Source organism: Cololabis saira, chromosome 17 (genome assembly GCF_033807715.1).
Source record: "Cololabis saira isolate AMF1-May2022 chromosome 17, fColSai1.1, whole genome shotgun sequence".
NCBI lineage: Eukaryota > Metazoa > Chordata > Actinopteri > Beloniformes > Belonidae > Cololabis > Cololabis saira.
Window position 1 is genome coordinate 19,109,053 of NC_084603.1, and position 6,241 is coordinate 19,115,293.

The following is a 6,241-nucleotide window of genomic DNA, read 5'->3' on the forward strand; positions in this document are numbered from 1 at the left end:
GGTAATTCAGAGTGCTTTACATTGACATTAAAAGCAGCAAGACATAATTAAACAGTAAATAACAAATAAGATTGAAAAAATTAAGAATAAGATGATAAGAAATGAAGTAAGATAATAAAAAGCACAAGCTGTTAAAAATAAGGGCATTAGAATACAGCAGGTTTAATTTAGGAGTACGCTTGAGTAGACAGTAATGTTTTTAAAGGAGCTGACAGTTGGAGCAGACCTATATTTTTAGCCGGGGGACTGCCAATGGAAACTAGCTCTGTAGCTAAAATTGGGTGCATTTGCATTTTTAATTCTAAATGTATATGAATGTACACTATCCCTTCCCAAATAAACTGAATTGAATCGACCTCAGCTCTACAGGAAGTTTGTTCCACCGGTGAGGAGCAGAATAACTGAACGCTGCTGAACTGAACTCACCTTGCTTGGTTTTGGTTCTTGGGACACACAACAAACCAGATCCAGATGAACCTCAGGGGTCTGGGAGCTTCAAAGGGAACTAGCAGATCAACCATGTATTTTGGTCCAAGACCATTCAGTGCTTTGTAGACCAGTAGTAAGATTTTAAACTCTATCCTTTGACTAACTGGAAGCCAGTGTAGTGATTTCATGACCGGTGTAATGTGGTCCAGTTTCCTGGTGTTTGTAAGGACTCTGGCGGCAGCGTTCTGGATCAGCTGCAGCTGCCTGATAGATTTTCTTGTTAAGGCCTTGCAATAATCCAACCTACTGAAAATGAATCCATGAATAAGTTTTTCCATGTCTTCTTTAGACATTGAAGTACATGTAGTGTTTGTTAGAAAACTATAGACTGAGCAAGGAAATGTGAATACTCCAGACCCATAAACCCCCAAAGGCTTCACACTACTTTAAAGGGGACCTATTATGAAAAACACGTTTTTTCTTGCTTTAACATATATAAAGTGGTCTCCCCTCAGCCTGCCAACTCAGAGAAGGAGGAAAGCAACCAAATTCTGCAGTGTCTGTACAGCCGCCCGGATGAGCCATCCAGTTTATTTGTTTATTTGTTTATTAAAAAGCAAATAAACAAATAAACTGGATGGCTCATCCAGGTGGCTGTACAGAGCCATCCAGTGTGATGTGGCTTCTACGAGCCGTTCAGATTCTGCTCACTTTCGTTACGTAACCAAAATGCAAACCACACCCACAACTATAACACCGTGTCCTAACTTCATGCGAGCGTCCGACTATCGCATCACACTGCGTGACATCGGACACTCTCTGTCCATCTCCCTCCAGCCAGCTGCCACTTTATTGAGGTTTTTGTAGTGAAATGAGGAGGAATCATAGAGATAACTTCTCATTTCAACTAACTGGATCAGCCGTTCCTCATCCATGACTGTTTCCTACAGCGCTTTCAACCGGCTTTCAACACGAGCGACAGGAAGAAAACAGAAGCAGGGCGTCCGACAAATGTTCAGTTCAAAGCGTCGCGTTGCTGCGTCGCTGCGTCGCTGCGTCGCTGCGTCGCTGCAGCCAGTTAGGACAGTCCAATAGAAAATAAAGCAATGGAATTGATTTTGTCGCTGACGCTCACTCGCATCGCATGCAGTTAGGACACGGTGAGGACACGGACACGGTGTAAAACCACCGGCCGGAGCTTCCGCCATTTTTCCGTAGCGGTGTATCGCGTCATTCAGGCAGCCAATCAGCACAGTGCCTCATTATCATAGCCCTGCCCACCCACTCAGAATCCTGCATAGAGAAGGAGGTTAGAGACTGGGATGATAAAGACATGGTTTAGAGGCTGAATTTCTAATTTATTTAGCAAGAACAATCAAAAGCTTGTTTTTAAGACATTCAAGGCCTGTTTAAAATAGGTATTAGATGCCATAGTATGTCCCCTTTAATGCCTGCATGAAAAAGATAATGCAGTAAATATAGTACTTAACTAAAATGACTAAAAGTAATTGTGAGACAATCATGTTATGGGAACGTGAAAGAGTGCCGACTGTGTTACCGTTTGTGATTCTGGGCCACTTTATTCTGAAATATTTATTTCCATGAAATCAGAATCAGAATGAGGTTTATTTGGCCAATTCAGGTCAAACAAGACAGGGAATTTGACTCATTTTTTTTGCTCACTGTGCAGTAAATAGACCAATGACAGCTCTTATTAACATATATACAAGTTTAAAAAAAAAAAAGTGAAAGGTGCAGCAGTATGAGGTAGACATGGTTATTGAAAGGTGCATTGTTACAGAATATGATTGTGTTTATTATTATTTTTATTGCACAGTGATTGATTACTCTGAGACTCTATGAGTGATGAGAGTTCATCAGAGAAACAGTTTGGGGAAAGAAACTGTCTCTGAGTCTGCAGGTTTTAGCGTACAGAGCTCTGTAGCGCCGTCCAGAGTGCAGGAGTTCAAACAGCAGAGATGTTACCTGCCCGTTTCCTGGTCCTGGACCGGTACAGGTCCTGGATAGATGGGAGGTTAGTCCCAATTATCCTCTCTGCAGACCTAATAGTCCGTTGCAGTCTGTGCCTGTCTAGTTTGGTGGCCGATCCGAACCAGACAGTGATGCAAGTGCAGAGAACAGACTGTGTGATGGCAGAGTAGAAGGTGGTCAGCAGCTGCTGTGGCAGGTTAAACTTCCTGAGCTGACGCAGGAAGTGCAACCTCTGCTGAGTTTCTTTCTAACAGAGTTAATGTGGGTGGTCCACTTCAGGTCCCGGGAGATTGTGGATCCCATGAACCTGAAGGTGTCTGTGGTGGAGACAAAGATTAGGATTTTTCGAGCTAGCCAGCAATATGGGAAATATGGGACAACCATCCTCAAATTAACTAACAAACATAAATGCAAGGGAATTTATCCGTACGTCCTTCACTGACCAACTCCATTGTTTTGAAAAAAACAAATTAAAGATTCAAAAATAAATATATACGATGAACAACTTTTAGTAAATACTCCACATTAATCCCATTAACTTGGGACAGTTGAAGGTGGCAAGATGCATCCACTAAAGTCTATGTCTTTCCAAGCAAGGATGTATTGGGGCTCACTACTTTGAGTCACTGATGACAGTTCAGCCTTCAGTAAGAATATACCAAAAATACCTACCAGTAAACTTCTCCATTCGGTCTCCTCCCTATCTCTGCTCCATCCATTATCTATATTGGTCCCCGTCCATCATAGGGCCACTTTCACGCACCTCCCTAGACAATTTTGAATACCTGTGCTCCTGCATTTTAAATGTTCTTAGTGACCGATACAGTCTGTTGGGGTGGACCACAACCTCTCCTCTGCTCTCACCTTCAGCACAGGCTTCCCACAGAGCATAAGCCCACTACTCCAACCTCTACACATATGACTGCACACCTAAACTTCATTATAAAAATGTGCCTACAACAGTTGGCCTCATCATAGGAGTTTTAAATTCCTTGGGGTCCAGATGTATGAAGACCTTTAACATATTGCATCTCGATGGTTGACTGTAAAGCTCTACAGAGGCTCTACAGTGAAGCTGACCTGTGACTTATCATCACAGCTCAGAAAAACATCAGCTGCCCTCATTCCTTACTGGAAGACACTGCCGAAAGACAGTGCTGCCCATAGGTGCCTCCTTAGAACAAATAACATCTTAAAAGACTCTTCATCCTGGTATCTGTCTGTTTTACCTATTTCATAGTTGTTTGTACAGTGCACTGAAGGCACTTTGCACCACTTTTATTTTTATGAGTAGATTTTGACTTCTGTGCGTTGTGATTAATTTAGTCTTTGTCTATTTCTTCTGTAACACTAATGCGCAATAACAATTTAGTTTTATCGGGAATAAAATTAAAATAAAGGCATCTTGATCTCACTCTTGAAAATACTCAGGGAGTGGGAAAATCTTGTACAGAAAAGCCATGGTAGGAATCAAATGCTGGATTTGCGAGATCTCAAGCCCTCAGGCACCACTGTACGAGAAAATGTCATTCAATCATGATTAGTTTAGCCCCATGGGCTCGGGGCTGTCTTCAAACAATATCCGCTGCTGCATCCAGAAATATATATATCACAAATAAGATGCTTTATGTAAGCTCTGCACAGAAAAACCACCAAGTTGTTTTGAGATATTGCATGTCTTACTAACTGCTTCTGCTCTAATCTGCTCTGTACAGCCCTTTGGATTGAACATGTGTTTGAAAAGTGGCATATAAATAAAGCTGAGTTCATTTCCTTGGGCACAAACTAATCTCAGATGGACAGAGAGATCATGGGCATGTGTTCTCTGTTCAGATGAGAGCATGTTTCATCATGCTTTTGGGAAAAAGGCATTGCCATTTTCAATAAGACAAAACCTACCCATACTACTATAAATGAAATGTGACAAAGCCAGAGTCTGTGATGCACAGCATGCCTGATAGATGACTCCTATATATGCTGAAGGTACCTTTGATGCAGAATTGTATACTGGAAGTTTGTACAGACATTTGCAAATGTCAAAATGACATCTTTTCTGAAAGGTTGGTTATATCAGTTAGACAGGATGTCTGCCATTCTTCAAGACCCACAAAAGTGGGGCTTTATGGACACAGAGTGTGTGTGTTAGCTGGTCTGCCTCCAGTCTACATCTATTTCCTACTGAAAATGGATCATTGAGAGGATGATTGAACATCAGCAACCACAGAGTGCTGAGCAGCTGAAACCTTTTATTCTGCGAGAATAAACACAGAATCCTCTTGTAAAGCTGTCAGAACAGGGCGTCCACAGGAGCGACATATTTTAATTAAAAGAAAAAGTTATGTAGCACAGTAGTTGTGCTTCTTTTCCTATGTTTCTGGGTGTGTGTTGTCATACATTATCGATGTGTTTACACTAGATACATTGAAATTAGTCCATAAATGTACTAAAAATCATTCGCTATACCCTAGTGTTGGTTAAAGATTCAACTTACATAAGGATGTACATGATGTGGGACTTTTTGTTGCATTTTGGAGCACCTTGCATCCTTTCTGGAAATTAAGGTTTGTAATGGCAAACACACACACACACACACAGCAAATCTTAATGGCTTGCATGCTCCTTTGTCCCTTTAAATTGGGCTGTAATCCTCCAGCATATTTGTGTTTCCCTCAATGACTTCTGAGACCTCTTTGATTGTAAATTTGAAACAATAAAATCATGGAGGGGAGTATTAAGCTTAGGATGCAGCTATGGTATCTCTGATAAATATTGTAAGAGAACAGTACTTCTGGTCGGTGGAATCTGTAGAGGATCATGCGACTACAACTTTCACAGATAACTTTAGTGCACAAATTAAATAAAAAAAAAAAACAATTTCAGGCTTAGGTTGCTGGCTTCTCTTCAACCAGGGGGTATTTTAAAAGTGTAAAGTAGCAGATCATAGTAGGGAAGAAGAATGCCCCCATATGCAATCTTATACGCACACACTGTTTCTCATAGCTGTGAACTAGTATGCAAATGCAATTGTAGGTATGACTTGCAGTGAAAAATAGAAGTTGTTTTTGTTTTTTGAATAGATGTGTTTTCTTTCTGATTTTTGGTTAAAATATCATCTGATTATATCTCAGTGTGCTGTATACAACAGTTGAATGCTAGCTTAAATATCACAACAATATGATGTTTGTTTAATATCTGTGCAGTTAATTGAAGTTGCTGCTTTACCACTGTTTTCCCCCACTATATTTTAATAGGTGAAATTGAATTAAAGTAACATGTAATAACAATTAAATCAGACACCTAAAATATCCTATGGCTGCAGCGATGTACTTGCAGCTCTCATACTTGAATTAACATAACTTGTTTATGAAGACTCATCATATATAACAACTTCTCTGATCCTTCTTCGTTTTTTATGGATTTGTTTATTTCTTTGAAGTGATTTTGAGAGCTGCTTTCAAGTGTGGTGGTATTTGAGTATTTACACTGGTTCACAAATATTATTTCAGTTTGTTGGCTGGATTTCCCTGTGTTCAGTGTTACGTGAAAAGGAAAAGAGGGTTGCATGAGTTTATTTTAAGTTTGAGACAAACATTTTTTTGGCAAATTGATTTTTCAAATTCCTTTGGTCAAAGTTTCCTATTGATCTTTTTTCTTTTTGTTCAATAACTTCCACCTTTTTTTGTGTGAGTACATTGCAATGAGTAAAAAGTAATGCTTTATTTCTAGGCTTAAATTAACATGGCGCATTACTACCATTCGCCATGGCAATAATTCATCATGTTTAGATGTGATGATGGCGAAAAAGGGACTCTACAGATAC